The sequence below is a fragment of the Danio aesculapii genome, chromosome 23 (assembly GCF_903798145.1).
Source record: "Danio aesculapii chromosome 23, fDanAes4.1, whole genome shotgun sequence".
Classification (NCBI taxonomy): domain Eukaryota; kingdom Metazoa; phylum Chordata; class Actinopteri; order Cypriniformes; family Danionidae; genus Danio; species Danio aesculapii.
Genome location: NC_079457.1, coordinates 19,849,872 through 19,865,579, shown reverse-complemented (window position 1 = coordinate 19,865,579; position 15,708 = coordinate 19,849,872).

Below are 15,708 nucleotides of genomic sequence, written 5' to 3'. Positions count from 1 at the left end.
GAGTGAGCGGCTCCACTGCTTTGCGGTGCAAAAGAGAAAGAGAAATGGGCACAACTAATTGCACCAAAGAGATGTTCCTAATAAGACAGACAAAGGGTGTGTAGAATTCCAATGAGAAGGCTGATGGAGAGTGTGTGAGTAAGGGGAGGAGGGTGTAACCTGTGACTTGGCCTGTTAAATAAATGCAAAGTAGTAGAATTTTGCTCTGAAGAAAAAAAGAGCATTTAATTTTTTTGTTAATTATTCAATGTCTTTTATAACTTGATGATATATTTCTGGGCAGCGCTGTGGCGCAATGGGTAGCACTGTTGCCTCACAGCAAGAAGGTCGCTGGTTGGAGCCTCGGCTGGGTCAGTTGGCATTTCTGTGTGGAGTTTGCATGTTCTCCCCGTGTTCGCGTGGGTTTCCTCCAGGTGCTCCGGTTTTCCTCACAGTACAAAAACATGGTATAGTTGAATTATCCGTAGTGTATGTATGTGAATGAGAGTGTATGGGTGTTTCTCAGTGTTGGGTTGCAGCTGGATGGCATCTGCTCCTTAAAACATATGCTGGATAAGTTGGCGGTTCATTTCGCTGTGGTGACCCCTGATTAATAAAGGGACTAAGCAGAAAAGAATGAATGAATGAGTGAATGATATATTTCTAATGCTAAAATCAAATTCTTTGTGCACTCATTGTTCATGAATTATAGCTTAAGATATTATGTTGTACAAATGTAAGATAAAAATCGGACATACAGAATAGATAGGACATTATACTAATAATAAATATAGTATAGGACATCACATAGCACATATTACAAAACATATTGAAATTTTAGGGGCCCTCAACTCAAGCGTGTAATTTTCTGGCATCATGTCAATCACCAACTGTATGAAGCTGAGATGACTGACATGTAGGGTTGGTAGCACGATATTGAAAAAAATGGCAATATTTAGTTTTTATGGGATATATACAAAAGCCTTGATCTCAGTTGAAAGAACAACAATTAATAACTTGACTTCAGGATAGCACTCCTTTTGATGTTTCAGCCTTCACATCAAAATTCCTGAAAGCAAAGCAGGTCAGGGTGCTCCAGGACTGGCCAGCCCAGTCACCAGTCATGAATATTATTAAGCTTGTCTATTATAAAGCTTGACTTTATTAATAAGTCATTGCAGAGATGTATAGATGCAGTTGTCCAGGCTCATGGGAGTCATACACAATATTAATTCTTTTCCCACTGCACCATGACTTTATATTCTATACTGTATATTTATTTCAGACCTACTGTCCTAATTAAATAATTAAAAATCAAGACATGATCATATTTTCTTTTGGTAAAATAAGTGTTATCTAGAGGCCTTTGCCTTTTTATATAAGCCACTTCTGATACCAAATGATGAACTCGAAGTCAGGTTATTATTTGTTGTTCCTGTAACTTGGATAGGCGACAAGACTTTTTTGAGGTAGTGTATTTTTATATGAATACTGTTTCCCCGATTGACTGGATTAGCTCTATTTGGAAATAATTCCTTATTTTAGTTTAATATGGGTACATTTTTAGGGTAGTAAATGCAAATGAAATATAACAAATTACAAGAAAAAATAAATACAAAAGAACAAAAGTACTGTACAAATGAATTGGTATAAATGAAATGGTTTTCCAGAGAGTTAAACGGTACAGAAATAAAATAAACAAATGTTTATTTTATATAAACAATTAATCTTTGTTAAAGCTATAAACATTAACACTTCTTGTGCACAAACTCTCTTAAAATGCTCACACAGTCACAGGTCTGAAAATACACATGTAAATGATAATATTTCACTCTTTTAGGGTTAAACTTATCACAAATCACAAATGTTCTGAACTGTGCTTCAGTAAACTATCATTCAACATTGCAGATATTGAGTTGTGTCTATTGCAGAAGTACACATTGCGATATTGATGCTGAAATGACATGAAGCCCTACTTACATGGGTCTGTGTGCGTGGCAGTTTTTTCACCCATAACTAATAAATGAAATAAACAATGTAATAGGATCATGGGTTATTTTGAATACAATTACATTTATTATGAAAGTAAATGGTCAGTTTTGATGTGTTAAATTGTTAACATTATTTTCCTGTTCAAACTCAAAGTATTTATACATTAAGAATCAGCACAGAGGAATTGTCCATTTTCACATGTTGATTTATCTCTGTTTATCTCTTCTTTGTTTCAGGCTCTTTCTGTGGTTTCCTGCACCTGTAGCTCTCTATGTTTCCTCCCTCTCGTGCACTGAAGTGAGCATAAACGTGAATACCAATGCATGAGTACATACACATGCGTAGTGAATTATGGATCCGCACGGCTGTAAGACTCTGAGGTAATGCTTCAATGCCACTCCTCATTTATCTCTAATCAATGTAATACATGCTCAGAATCAACAGAAAACCAAACCTTCTGTTTTGTTTTAAGCATTCAGAAGTTTAACGATTGATCTCCCTTTGTCTTAAATGTAAATGTTTAGTCCTGAGTTTTCATCATCCGAAACTAAAACCAAACTGAAATCAGACAATAAACGATTTGTTTTCAAAGCTTTCAAAAATATATATAACCAGGCATCTTATTAGGATGCAATGCTTGATAATGCAAATACCTAATCAGCCAATCCAAATGTAGCAGCAAGCAATTACATTTACTGCTTTAGCAGATGATTATATCCAAAGTGACTTACACGTGAGGATAAGGAAGCACTTCAAATCATCAGAGTTGTAGTATATAAATGCTATGACAATATATAATTTTTTAGCTTTTAAGAAGGTGTCTGGTGCCTATGGAGAGGAAAAGAGTGTCACCTATAAGTGGTTTGTCAAGCACACCTACATGTGTGAAGCAAACTATGATGATGTTTCCCAGAAACATAGAGTATAAGAAAGCATACGGAGAGGAGAGAGTATGCCACCTACGGGTTGTTTGTCAATTAGGAATATAGACATAAACTGGATGAAGTTCATATAATGCTTCAGAATGGGGAACAAATGTGATTTAAATTTCAAAATTTCATGGTTGTTGGTTTCAGATGGGCTAGTCAAAGTATTTCCGAAATTATTGATGTACTGGCATTTTCACATACAACCATCTTAAAGTTTTACAGAGAATGGACAGAAACTGTCTAGCAAAATGTCCAGTGAGCAGCAATTCTTTGAAAATTGACCAGCCTGATCTAGAATGACAGAAAGACAAAATTATCTCAAACAAACTCTCATTATAAGATTGAAATATTTCAAGGTCTGCAGAAGAAAATCTCTGACCGCTTGAAGCAGATGAGCTACTGTAGCAGAAGGAGAGCTTGCTGTTGCCACTGCTGTCAGTGAAGAACAGCAAACTGAGGCTACAGTTCACAGGACTTCACCAACATTGGACAAAAAAAATTGGATAACGATTGCCTAATCTGAATACTCTGTGTTTCTACATTTAGATGGTAGGGTTGGAATGTGGCATGAACAACATAAAATCATGGATAAAACCAAGCTTTCTAAAGTCTTGTTGAAAATCAGGAGATTAAACATTAGTTACATTACTTCGGTCTTTTTATGACACTAGTCATGTTTCCACCCACCTGTTTCTATGCTCATTTTTAAATATCGCAGAAAAAGCATTAAAAATGTAAATTTACATTTTAATAATGTGCATAAAAAATATAGGCACACAACTCTTTATCTGATGAGAAAAGATGTGCATGGACCACAATGGAAACACATTTACTGAATAAATTCCAGCATGCACATCAAAAAAACATCTAAAAAATGAGTGCGATAGACAGCATTAATGGACAAACTAGCAGACCAAACACATTGTAAAACATCTAAAATGTTGTTGGCGCCAATAGCTCAGTGGTTAAGTGTGCCGACATATAGCACCAAGGTGCTCACGGCAAACCGAGTTTGATTCCCAGCTCAAGGTCCTTTGCCGATCCTTCCTCTCTCTCTGCTCCCAATGATTTCCTGTCAATGATCAGGAAAGCTCTAACCCTGATCAAACACTCCTGAACCAATTAATTAGGACCTGAACAGCACTTGATAATTAGAGGGAGGTGGGTTTGATATGGGTTGCAACTGAAATCTGCAGGAAGTTTGAAGATTGGTCACCCCTGATCTACACTGTTCTGTCCAAAGGTTAAAACCCCCTAAAAAATAAGGATTAAAAATGAAAAAATCTAAAATGTTTTTTCTTTTTGTCACTCTAAAATCCCTTATCCACATTTTGTCATCAAAGTTTTCTGGTAATATTACCTCCCAGAACTGTCTGGAGCATCTATAAAAGCCACCGCACATTCAATGCATTTCATCTTCGTCTTCTGAGGTGCAAGTAATTAATTACAGTATTTAAGTAAAAAGGCCCACAGTGGCTTCTCCTACCGCAGCAAATTTCATTTCTCTTTTTGATATTAGCCGCCAGTTCATCAGGAATTAGCGATTTTGTTTTCTTTGATTCATTGGATTGAAATATTGGCTGCATTCGAAAATCGCATACTTCATTACTATATAGTACACTTAAAATAATTGAGTTGTATGTCCGAAATCATAGAATTCGAACAACACTACATGGGAAGTACCTGGATGATTTACTACACAGGTATCAAAGCCAGTTCCTAGAAGGCCACAGCCCTGCACAGTTTAGTTCCAACACATTTACCTGTAGGTTTCAAACAAGCCTGAAGGACTCAATCAATTTAATCAGGTGTATTTATTAGGGTTGGAACAAAACTGTGCAAAGCTCCGGCCCTCCAGGAACTGGCATTGATACCTGTGACTTATTACTTCAGGCAAGATTCTGAAGCGCTCATCTGATGGACGCTACACTAACCCATGAGTAAGCCCGAACGGAATCTGCGCGTGCAGATTTTTAGCCCATTAAGTCCATGTATTTACTTGTGTAAATGTGTATAAATTTGTATTTATTCAGTTTTTAAATTCATTTTCACTAATATTATTGTGGTATAATAATAGTAATATTAAAATGTTCACATGATTTATTTACAATACAGTTTGTAAAGTCATATTTTCAGTGCTATAGTAGATCTATATTATATGAGAGACTTGCTTTTTTTTTTTTACCAAATAAGTGGATCTCATTGGATTTGCATTGTAAACATTAAATTAATGTTAAAAAGGTATTATTTTTATTTCATATATTAAGTTTTTAGTTATGATACTCCCGAAATCATTCCACATGGATCCACAGATTTCTTTTACAAAATTCTCCGCAAAAATAGCAAAAAATGTCTGCAGATTCTGTCTGATCCTACCCATGAGGCACCATGAGGGAATTCATGAATTGGATTGAAGCGACACAACTGACGTGGGTAGGTCACGTGATCATGACAAAATGGCAGATGTACGTCCGAGTTTCATTCATACTGCTCACATTTATCCACTTTTATTTTTTTTAAATATATTTATTATCTGTTTTTTGTCCTGTCTCTGTTATCCTGTTGCACTGTAGAAGCTCTGTCACGAAAACAAATTCCTTTCATGTGTGAACATACCTGGCAATAAAGCGCTTTCTGATTCTGATTCTGATTTATACTGTATAGAACATATTCTGTATAGAACATATGTTCTGTATAGAACATATTCTAACAGCTGAGTAGTGCATTTAAATGCAAATGCAGTACCTACTGAGTAGTAAGCAATGTCAGACGCAGCCCTAGCTATATTCACAAATGTTTTATGCAATGTCCCAGTTTTGCGCATAAGTCTAATTTTAGTCTTTAGATGGAAACATAGCTACTGTCACTTTATTGCTGTTTCTTTCAACTCCAATTGTATATCTCTTCACAAACAGACTTTTATCAAGTTAGAAAATTTGACAGTTTGTGAACATCATTAAGAAGGCAACAAGGGATCGCTCATTCTTAAGGAGAAACCTCAGTAAGAGCAATCGAAGGCTGATATTAGACATGAATATCAAAATTGTGCAATTGGAATTCTGTCATGGTTTGACAATCCACAGAACTGGCTTACTTGACCCTGGCCCTCGAGGGCAGGAGTGCCTTAAGATTTTTTCCTCCGGCAAATCTGCGCACCACTGAGATCAATCGATAATAATTTGGATACAACTCATCTAGCTGAATCTCGTTTACGCGCAGTATTGACGTCCGGAAGCTGTGACATGGCGTTGTGGGAGTTGGAACGCAAGAGACGGCAACGAATGATCACGAAAGAGCTAAAACCTTCACTCTTTTCTGACTTTTCATAGCACATACGCTTGGATTTTTCTCACACACACTTTGCGTTTCAAAGATTTATATATTCAAATCTGCTCCTGTGGTCCCTCTCTCCCCATCAGCCTCAGAGTTTCTCTGACAGGTTCGGCTGAAATCCCATGCACATCCTGCCAACCTCCACCTTGCTTCCTCTCGCCTTCCTTCTCCAGCCCAGCAGCCCTCACGTCGATCTCTCTCTCTCTCTTTCTCTCTCTCTCTCTCGCTCTCTCTCTCCCTCTCTCTCTCCCTCTCTCAGAAGCTGTGGTCTGTGTCCAGCCGCCCACTGCTCGCTCCACGCGCGTGTGTGTGTGGGGGGGGATTAGAGGGGCGAGTGGGCCTCTATCGATTTCTGGAGCTGTTATATGACAAGTCAGGTCTCAGCTCTGCCTGTTTACAGCACATTCGCAGCAAGCCTTCCCACTTTGAGCAATATCAGACAAATTGTTTGTTGTGAGGGTGCGTACATGCTAGAGTGTTTGCTCTTGCTCCAAGGCATCCGAGTGTGTTTTCTCATTTAAAATCCGTCCGCTGTGCTTTAAGAATATGCTCCGGATTGGTTATTTTACCTCTAATTGTGCCCGGTAAAGGCCTTCTGTAGGGGTACCCGTGAGAAAACGCTTGAGTTTGTATCGTGGTTGCTTGCCCATGCATGATGCGGGGGGAGATTGTGCGCACGCAATTCTGCCGACAGATTGGACTGGGTGTCTAAACACGTTCTAAGGGTTATTTTAGTGAACGCAGTGCATCTGGAGGAAGGCGTCCACCAACTGTAGCAGGTGGATTGGTGACTGTGGGGCGGTGGGGGTCCAACGTGATTCATTCTCAAGCAAGCCACGCTTGCGACCTGCTTCCATACAACCCCCCCAAAATGCAAACACACACTCCATTGTTTGAAATGCCATGGCACTGAGACGTCACCCGGGCCCGTTTGGCAAAGATTGGAAGTGACAATGTAGCTTCCCCCTCTGCCTTGATCAATCAGCCAGTCACCAGATCAGATCTAATTCGAACTGAACAGTGTTGGCTAGAGTGAGTTGTTTGCACCCTTCGTTGAGGGACTTTGTTGTGAAAAAAAAAGAAGTAGGCAAGACGTTCCAGGTAAAAATAAATTAAAAAAACTGATTTTCCTATACCTTCCAAAAGGATTGATTGTATTAGTATTGATGGTGTATTATGAATTATGTAATTGGGAAACACTTTATTTTGATGGTTCATTTGAGTATTAGTAGACTGACTGCTTAATATCTGCTGATACTTCTCCTTCAACAGACATTTAACTGACTATAAGAAACTTTGCAAGTACATGTCAACTTACACTAACCCTAACCCCAACCCTAACCCCAACCTAACAGTCTACATATTATCTAATGAGAATTAGTTGGCATGTAGATGCAATGTAAGGTAAATTTAACAAACGGACCATCAAAATAAAGTGTGACCTACTGTATAATTGAGTTAGGATTGAAACATGTATTCAAGTGTTGATGTTTCCTCTCATTGCATATACAAAGTTATTATGCTTTTTAAATGTCTATTCTAGTACATATTTGTACAGTGGCCTACTCTTGTGTTTGACGTGTTTTTAAAAAGATATTAGATTTCCAGATGTAGCTATTGAAAACAGACACCTGAATACTGGATAACACCAGATTTAAAAAATGTGTTTCTTTTTGTTGACACATCAGAGTCAAAGATTTTTACTCTGGGAATTTTGGATATCTTTCTTTTTATAACTTTATAAATATGAAATTATTATCAGCAATCAGGAATATATATATATATTTTTTTTTGTTTAGGAATAAGATGTATGAAATTATTTAAAGGCTATATTAACAAACTCAAAATATAGATGGATAAACCTCTTAAGTTTGGTGCATGTATGAAATGAATTTGTCCACATGAGAAAGTAAATGAGTTACTGACCTTTAACCTCTGTGCACTGTTCAAATCGACTACGATTTTTTATGCTAGGGATGAAAACATTCACTGAATTAAATTGCTGTAAAAATGCATCATATATATATATATATATATATATAATTTTTTTTCCCATCATAAATCTGTTAATCAACCTCAGTCCTGATCAAAACTACTAAATGTTTTTAAAAATTACATTTTAACTCTTTAATTGCGAAGTTCACAAATGATGTCTCTGGTTTGGTGCAAAAAACACACACCAAATGACGTATTTTCAATATAAAAAGTAATTGTGGACTGGATTTGTTTTTACCTTTTATCACAGTCTTAGACATGTGAATGATTAGTAACAACACTGGTTTTAATGCATTTTTAGATGTAAATTTTTTTCTCCCTAATTTACTGTTGGTATGTTGGCTGTTTTTGCCACATTGACTTCCATTATAACAACATTTGATGGTGCATAAATACACAGTCTTGATTATATGTTGTCATGGTTTTGTAATAAAATGTTTTTTGTTTGTTTTGGTTACAATGGAAGTCAGTGAGGCAAAAATATCCAAAAACAGTAAATTAGGGAGAAAAAATAAATAAAATGAATCAAAAACAATGCATCAAAGACAATGTTATTTCAAATGTCCAAGACTGTGATAAAAGGTTAAAAAATTCTACAATTACTTTTTATATTGAAAATTTGTCATTTTGTGTGTTTCTTGTCACCAAATCAGTGACATCATTTATGAATTTGGCAATTAAAGAGATAAAACCCTGCAATTTTCTAAGCAATTCAGTAGTTTTGGTTAGGACTGAGGTTGATGAACAGATTTATGCTAAATAAATAAATAATAATAATAATATAATATTAATAATAATATATATATATATATATATATATATATATATATATATATATATATATATATATATATATATATATATATATATATATATATATATACTGATGCATTTTATAGCAGTTTAATTCAGTGGATGTTTTCATCCCTGACATAACAAAAGGGTAGTAAATTTGCCCAAAGTGTATTGTTGATTTTTTTTATTTTTATCAAAGCATTTTCTCAAAAATATGTGTCAAAATAAGATTTATCACCAAAAATCATTCTGCTAGCTGAAACACAGAAAAAGTTATGGCCAAATTAAGACACAAAATCATCCCGGAGTGGATGAAAACATCCCCAACAGCACATAAAGGTTAAATATATAATTAAAAACTACAGACAAAAATGAATAAACTACACAAAAGTTACTTTGTATTGAGGAAAATCAAGGTTTCAGTCAACACAGGGTTGATTAAACATGAACAAACTGGTTTCGTCTTTTTTGCGCACAATTTTGGTGTACACTATCTCTTTAATTTTCTTGGTTTGTTTTATAGTCCATCTTTTCCATTATTCATGGTGCCTCAGTAAACTTGTAATTAAAAAGCGGTGACAGATTAAAGGGAACCTTCGCATGAAGACCTTTTGGCATATATTCCTCCGCTCGTAGCTAATTTGTGTCTGAAAATTAGCTGGACCACAGGACACAAAGATCAGCCTTTTATTTCTTCTATAAAATCTCCTCAGCCCCTCAGGCAGTGTATTCAGATCTCCACACACATCACTGTTCTTGCGGCTCCTCCCTGGGGCTCACATGTGAAGTGCATTTGATTGCCAGGTGCTCTTATTCTCTTTATCAAAGATACCGTGATTTTAGAATTGCAATCTTACTTTTGATATAGAGTTATAGAGTAAATAGAATTAAGTCATTTACAAGAGATGCAAGTCTACAGTAGATACATACAGTTGAAGTCAAAATATTTATTCTTCCTATGAATCTTTTTCTTTTTAAATTATTTTCCAAATGATGTTTAACAGAGCAAGGAAATTTTCACAGGATTTCCTATATTATTTTTTTGTTCTGGAGAAAGTTTAAATAAAGTCTAAAATAAAAGCAGTTTTAAATTTTTTAAAAAACCATTTTGAGGTCAAAATGATTAGCCCCTTTAAGCTATATTGTTTTTTGTTTACAGAACAAACCATCATCATACTATGATTTGCCTAATTACCCTAACTTGCCTAATTAACCTTATTAACCTAGTTAAGCCATTAAATTGCACTTTAAACTCAATACTAGTATCTTGAAAATATCTAGTACAATATTTTGTACTGTCATCATGGCTAAGATAAAAGAAATCGGTTGTTAGAAATTAGTTATTTTTTAAACTATTATGTTTAGAAATGTGCTGAAAAAATATTTTTTCCGTCAAACAGAAATTGGGAATAAATATACAGGGAGAATAATAATTCAGGAGGTCTAATAATTCTGACTTCAACTGTACATGTGTTTATTATAATTTAAAAAAAGCTAAAGGAAGAACAAAAAAAGGAGAATTTGAGTTCAGTGGTGAAGTGGTTTGTCTTCAGCTGCTTCTTGAAAATGTGATCGATGGTTCCTGCAGTTTTGGGTGGAGGTTGGCATCTCTTTTCACCAGACAGGAACAGAGAAGTGAAACATTTTGGAAAGTGACTTTTTGCCTTGTTGTGCAAAAACAAGCCTTTGCTTGATTCCGTGGCCTGAGCTGGTGGGAGGGAGCACACATTTGTAGTAGCAAGTTGAGGTAGGAAAGAGATGTCCCAGCCGTAGTCCTCAAAGCCAGTGTGAAACAACAACCTGCAATTTCTTAAAATTCCTAAGTTAAACTTCTTAAGACCCTGGTGTACTTCAAATCAAATCTGGGCAAAAGTAAGTTCATTTTGAGTTCATTTTGGCAGTTCTAAACAGCTCACCAAAGTCAACTTTTGGAGGAGTTTGTTTTGGCTCCTAAACACCTTTAAGCTACACTGTGAAACAATCTGTACAATTTATGGCGAAAAAACTAATTTTTCATTCGTTTATAGTATTATTATACATATTTATGAAGTAAATGTGCTGGTAACCAGGTTACGGATTTTTACTGTAGCATTTTCACAGTTTTTTACCCTTAAAATTGCGGTCATCTTTTATAGTGTACCATTGGTCCATTATGGTGACTCTATCGGTGGGTGTGTTGTAGAACTCCACCTTCTTAGACGTATTATTGATTTATATCGAATATCCATAGAGGTCAGACGACAACACCAAATTAGCAACAGAATATCCACACCTTTATGATAGCTTGTGGAGAGATTCTGGCATTAAACAGGATGAATCACACCACATCTATACATTTCAGAGAATCTGGACTTAAGGCTTACTCTGCAGTGACCAAACTTTTTTATCAGCAGAAAGAACTAAGCATTAGGAGTAGGACTAACCTGTGCTACAGGAGCATGTTTTATGTGGACAGATAACTGGACCAAAGTTCACTTATGTGATGAAAGAAATGTAATTTATTTGGGTCTAATGGGAATCATTATGTATGTCAGTCAATGGTGGAGGAGGAAGTGTCATGTCATGATTTTTTTTGGGGGGGGGGGGGGGGGGGGGGGGGGTTATACAGTTAAATGCTACAAATGTTTATCAGAAGTTCCCTTTGCAATCAGCCAGCAGTTTTCGTGCAGAACAATGTGCCTTCTGTCACATTCTGTCACAGTTCCCTGAAGCTGAAAACACTGAAAAAAAATTAAATGACAGCCCAGAATCCTGATCTAAACCTGATAGAAAAGAGAGACTCGTGAGACAAATGATGTCTTGTGTGAGACAAATGATGTCCTGTGTGAGACTATTGATGTCCTGTGAGAGACTAATGATGTCCTCTTAGAGACTAGTGATGTGATGTGAGACTAATTATGTCCTGTGAGAGACTAATGATGACCTGTAAGAGACTAGTTATGTCCTAAGAGACAAGTGATGCCCTGTGAGAGACTAATTATGTCCTAAGAAACTAGTGATGTCCTGTAAGAGACTAGTTATGTCCTAAGAGACTAGTGATGTCCTGTAAGAGAATAATTATGTTCTAAGAGACTAGTGATGTCCTGTGAGAGACTAATGATGTCCTGTGAGAGACTAGTGATGTCCTGCGAGAGAATAATTATGTCCTAAGAGACTAGTGATGTCCTGTAAGAGAATAATTATGTTCTAAGAGACTAGTGATGTCCTGTGAGAGACTAATGATGTCCTGTGAGAGACTAGTGATGTCCTGTAAGAGAATAATTATGTCCTAAGAAACTAGTGATGTCCTGTGAGAGAATAATTATGTCCTAAGAAACTAGTGATGTCCTGTAAGAGACTAATTATGTCCCAAGACACTAGTGATGTCGTGTAAGAGAATAATTATGTCCTAAGAGACTAGTGATGTCCTGTAAGAGACTAGTGATGTGATGTGAGACTAGGAATGTCCTGTGAGAGATTATTGTGATGTGAGACTACTGATGTCCTCTGAGAGACTAATGATGTCCTCTGAGAGACTAGTGATGTCCTGTAAGTGACTAGTGATGTCCTGTAAGTGACTAGTGATGTCCTCTGAGAGACTAATGATGTCCTGTAAGTGACTAGTGATGTCCTCTGAGAGACTAATGATGTCCTGTAAGTGACTAGTGATGTCCTCTGAGAGACTAATGATGTCCTGTAAGTGACTAGTGATGTCCTCTGAGAGACTAATGATGTCCTGTAAGTGACTAGTGATGTCCTCTGAGAGACTAATGATTTCCTAATGATGTCATCACAAGAGCCTGTATAATTATTCCTTATTTTTTTACTTCAACCTTCAGAAATTTTAGTTGTAATCTTTCTTCGTGATACAATCATTGCTTTTCCCTAGTTTTGATGACTGTCTTTTGCACAGAAGAAAGGTTTTTGTTAAAGTGACTTGGTTATATAAAACACCATTCTGCTGTCATGAGAGAGCCACCGATAAAATTCAGCAAATTGTTTTTAACATTGAAGATTATATTCATTCATCATTTATTTTCTGCCGCTTTTCCGGGTTGCGGGGGAAGCAGTCTTAGGAGAGAACCCCAGACTTCCCTCTCCGCAGACACTTCCTCCAGCTCTTCCGGGGGGATCCCGAGGCATTTCCAGGCCAGCCGAGAGACATAGTCCCTCCAGCATGTCCTGGGTCTTTCCCGAGGCCTCCTCCCGGTGGGACATACCTGGAACACCTCCCTGGAGGCATCCGAAACAGATGCCCGAGCCACCTCAGATGACTTCTCTCGATGTGAAGGAGCAGCGGCTCTACTCCGAGCTCCTCCCAGGTGTCAGAGCTCCTCACCCTATCCATAAGAGTGCGCCCTGCTACCCTTCGAAGGAAACTCATTTTGGCCGCTTGTATCCGAGATCTTGCCCTTTCGGTCATGACCCAAAGCTCATGACCATAGGTGAGAGTAGGAACGTAGATTGACCGGTAAATCAAGAGCTTTGCCTTTCGGCTCAGCTCCTTCTTTACCACAACGGACCGGTACATCGACCGCATTACTGCTGCCACTGCACCAATCCGCCTGTCAATCTCACGTTCTATCCTTCCCTCACTCGTGAACAAAACCCCGAGATACTTAAACTCCTCCACCTGGGGTAAGCACTCTCCTCCAACCTGGAGATGGCAAACCACCTTTTTCCAGTGGAGCACCATGGCCTCGGACTTGGAGGTGCTGATTCTCATCCCAGCCACGTCACACTCGGCAGCGCATGAGTGCATGCTGAAGGTCCATGTTCGATAAAGCCAACAGAACAACATCGTCTGTGAATAACAGAGATGAAATCTTGTGGTCCCCGAACCGCACCCCCTCCAGCCCAAGGCTGCGCCTTGAAATTCTGTCCATAAAAATTGTGAATAGAATTGGTAACAAGGGGCAGCCCTGCTGGAGTCCAACATGCACTGGAAACAAATTTGACTTATTGCAGGCAATGCGAACCAGACTCCTACTCTGTTCATACAGGGACGAGACGGCCCGCAACAGATCGCCTCTGACCCCATACTCCCCGAGCACCCTCCACAGAATGCCACAAGGGACTCGATCGAATGTCGTCTCCAAGTCCACAAAACACATGTGAACTGGTTGAGCATACTCCCATGAATCCTCCAGCACCCTGGTGAGGGTATAGAGCTGGTCCAGTGTACCACGGCCCGGACGAAAACCGCATTGTTCCTCCAGAATCCTAGGTGTCACTTAATTGTTTTTTGTTCAATCCACTTATATTTGTCAACACAATTAAGTTGAATGAATCGAGTTGTGTTGGGACAACATAAAGGAATTGCCTGGATCTCTGCATTTTTTAAAGTGCACATTTTAAAATATTTGTATTTTTTATATAAAGTTCACAGAGTTATTTTTCTGACCAAACTTCCCATGTTCAACTTGTCTCGTCTCATCTCAGTCAGGAGAGGATCAGTGAAGCCTGGCTTTATGCAGCCTCAGTTCTGCGGCTACAACATCACTGGAGCTTCTGGAATGGCTTCTGTCCTTTGCTTTAAGATCCCCCAGCACAGGATTGGAATAGCTAATGCATTTGGGTGGAGTGGAAAAAAAACAAGCTCTCTCTGCCTCTTAGTGTCCATCATGTGTCATGGCTGCTCCTGGGTTTTGTGTTCTGTCTGGCTGAATCTCCTGCTCCAGCGATTGCTGTTGCCTCTCTGTCCCTCAGAGGCAGATGCTCCATAGCCTCCTCTCTCTCAGTCCAGTCCAGTTTAGACCTACTTTTCTCATGACACCTTACACACCTCTGTTTTGTTGTCTCTCCTCACTTTTTAATGCAGGGCTCAGGTGTGCTTGAATGACATCTGTCCAGATCAGAGGTGTCCTGAGGCGTTTGGACAAAAGCCAGACACCTGACCCGGCGAGCCCTTATTCTTTGTTTAGTTTGTTTTGAACTCAATTCTGTTGGTATAGAGAAATCTTTAGTATTTTAAACCCCAAATATTATCACAATATGTAATCAAAAATGTCATGTAAATATTTTATTATTACAATAAATGTAAATAAAACAATTCTAAATTTATATATCACAAATACAGCTTCTTTTTTTTTTACATATAAATTAGCTGACATATTCTCCAAGCCACTGGACAAACTGGTAACAGCCGGAAAGCCGTCCATAAGGAGGTAAGCTGTCAGCTGGTAAGCACGAAAAGGAACGGCATCATACTGCCCTGTATCGTTCATTTTAAAGATGGAATGCAGCCAGATGTACTTCTGGCTACATAATTCGTGATCTCCAGAAATGTATATAAGGCTACGTTTTCAGAATGAGCATGTGTTACAGCCAGCAATTACCTTTTTTGTATTTTTTAACCCAGTATTCTACAAATACTGATAGTAAATAATTAGCAGGAAATCTTAAATAGTTTGACAACATAGCTTATTGTCGTGAACTGTATGCTGAAAGTTAAATAGGTTTTCATTTATTATGTGGCTACATTTGCATAACAATGATCAAAACTTTTCTATGCTTTTTTTGCTTAAAGACAACATATTCTGTTGTTTTAGATTATGGGAAATATAACTTCACATGCTATATTATGTACACTCACACTTTATTTGGTACACCTTACTAGTACCCGGTTGGACCCGCTTTTGCCTTCAAATCTGCCTTAATCCTTCGTGGCATAGATTCAACAAAGTACTTGAAATATTCCTCAGAG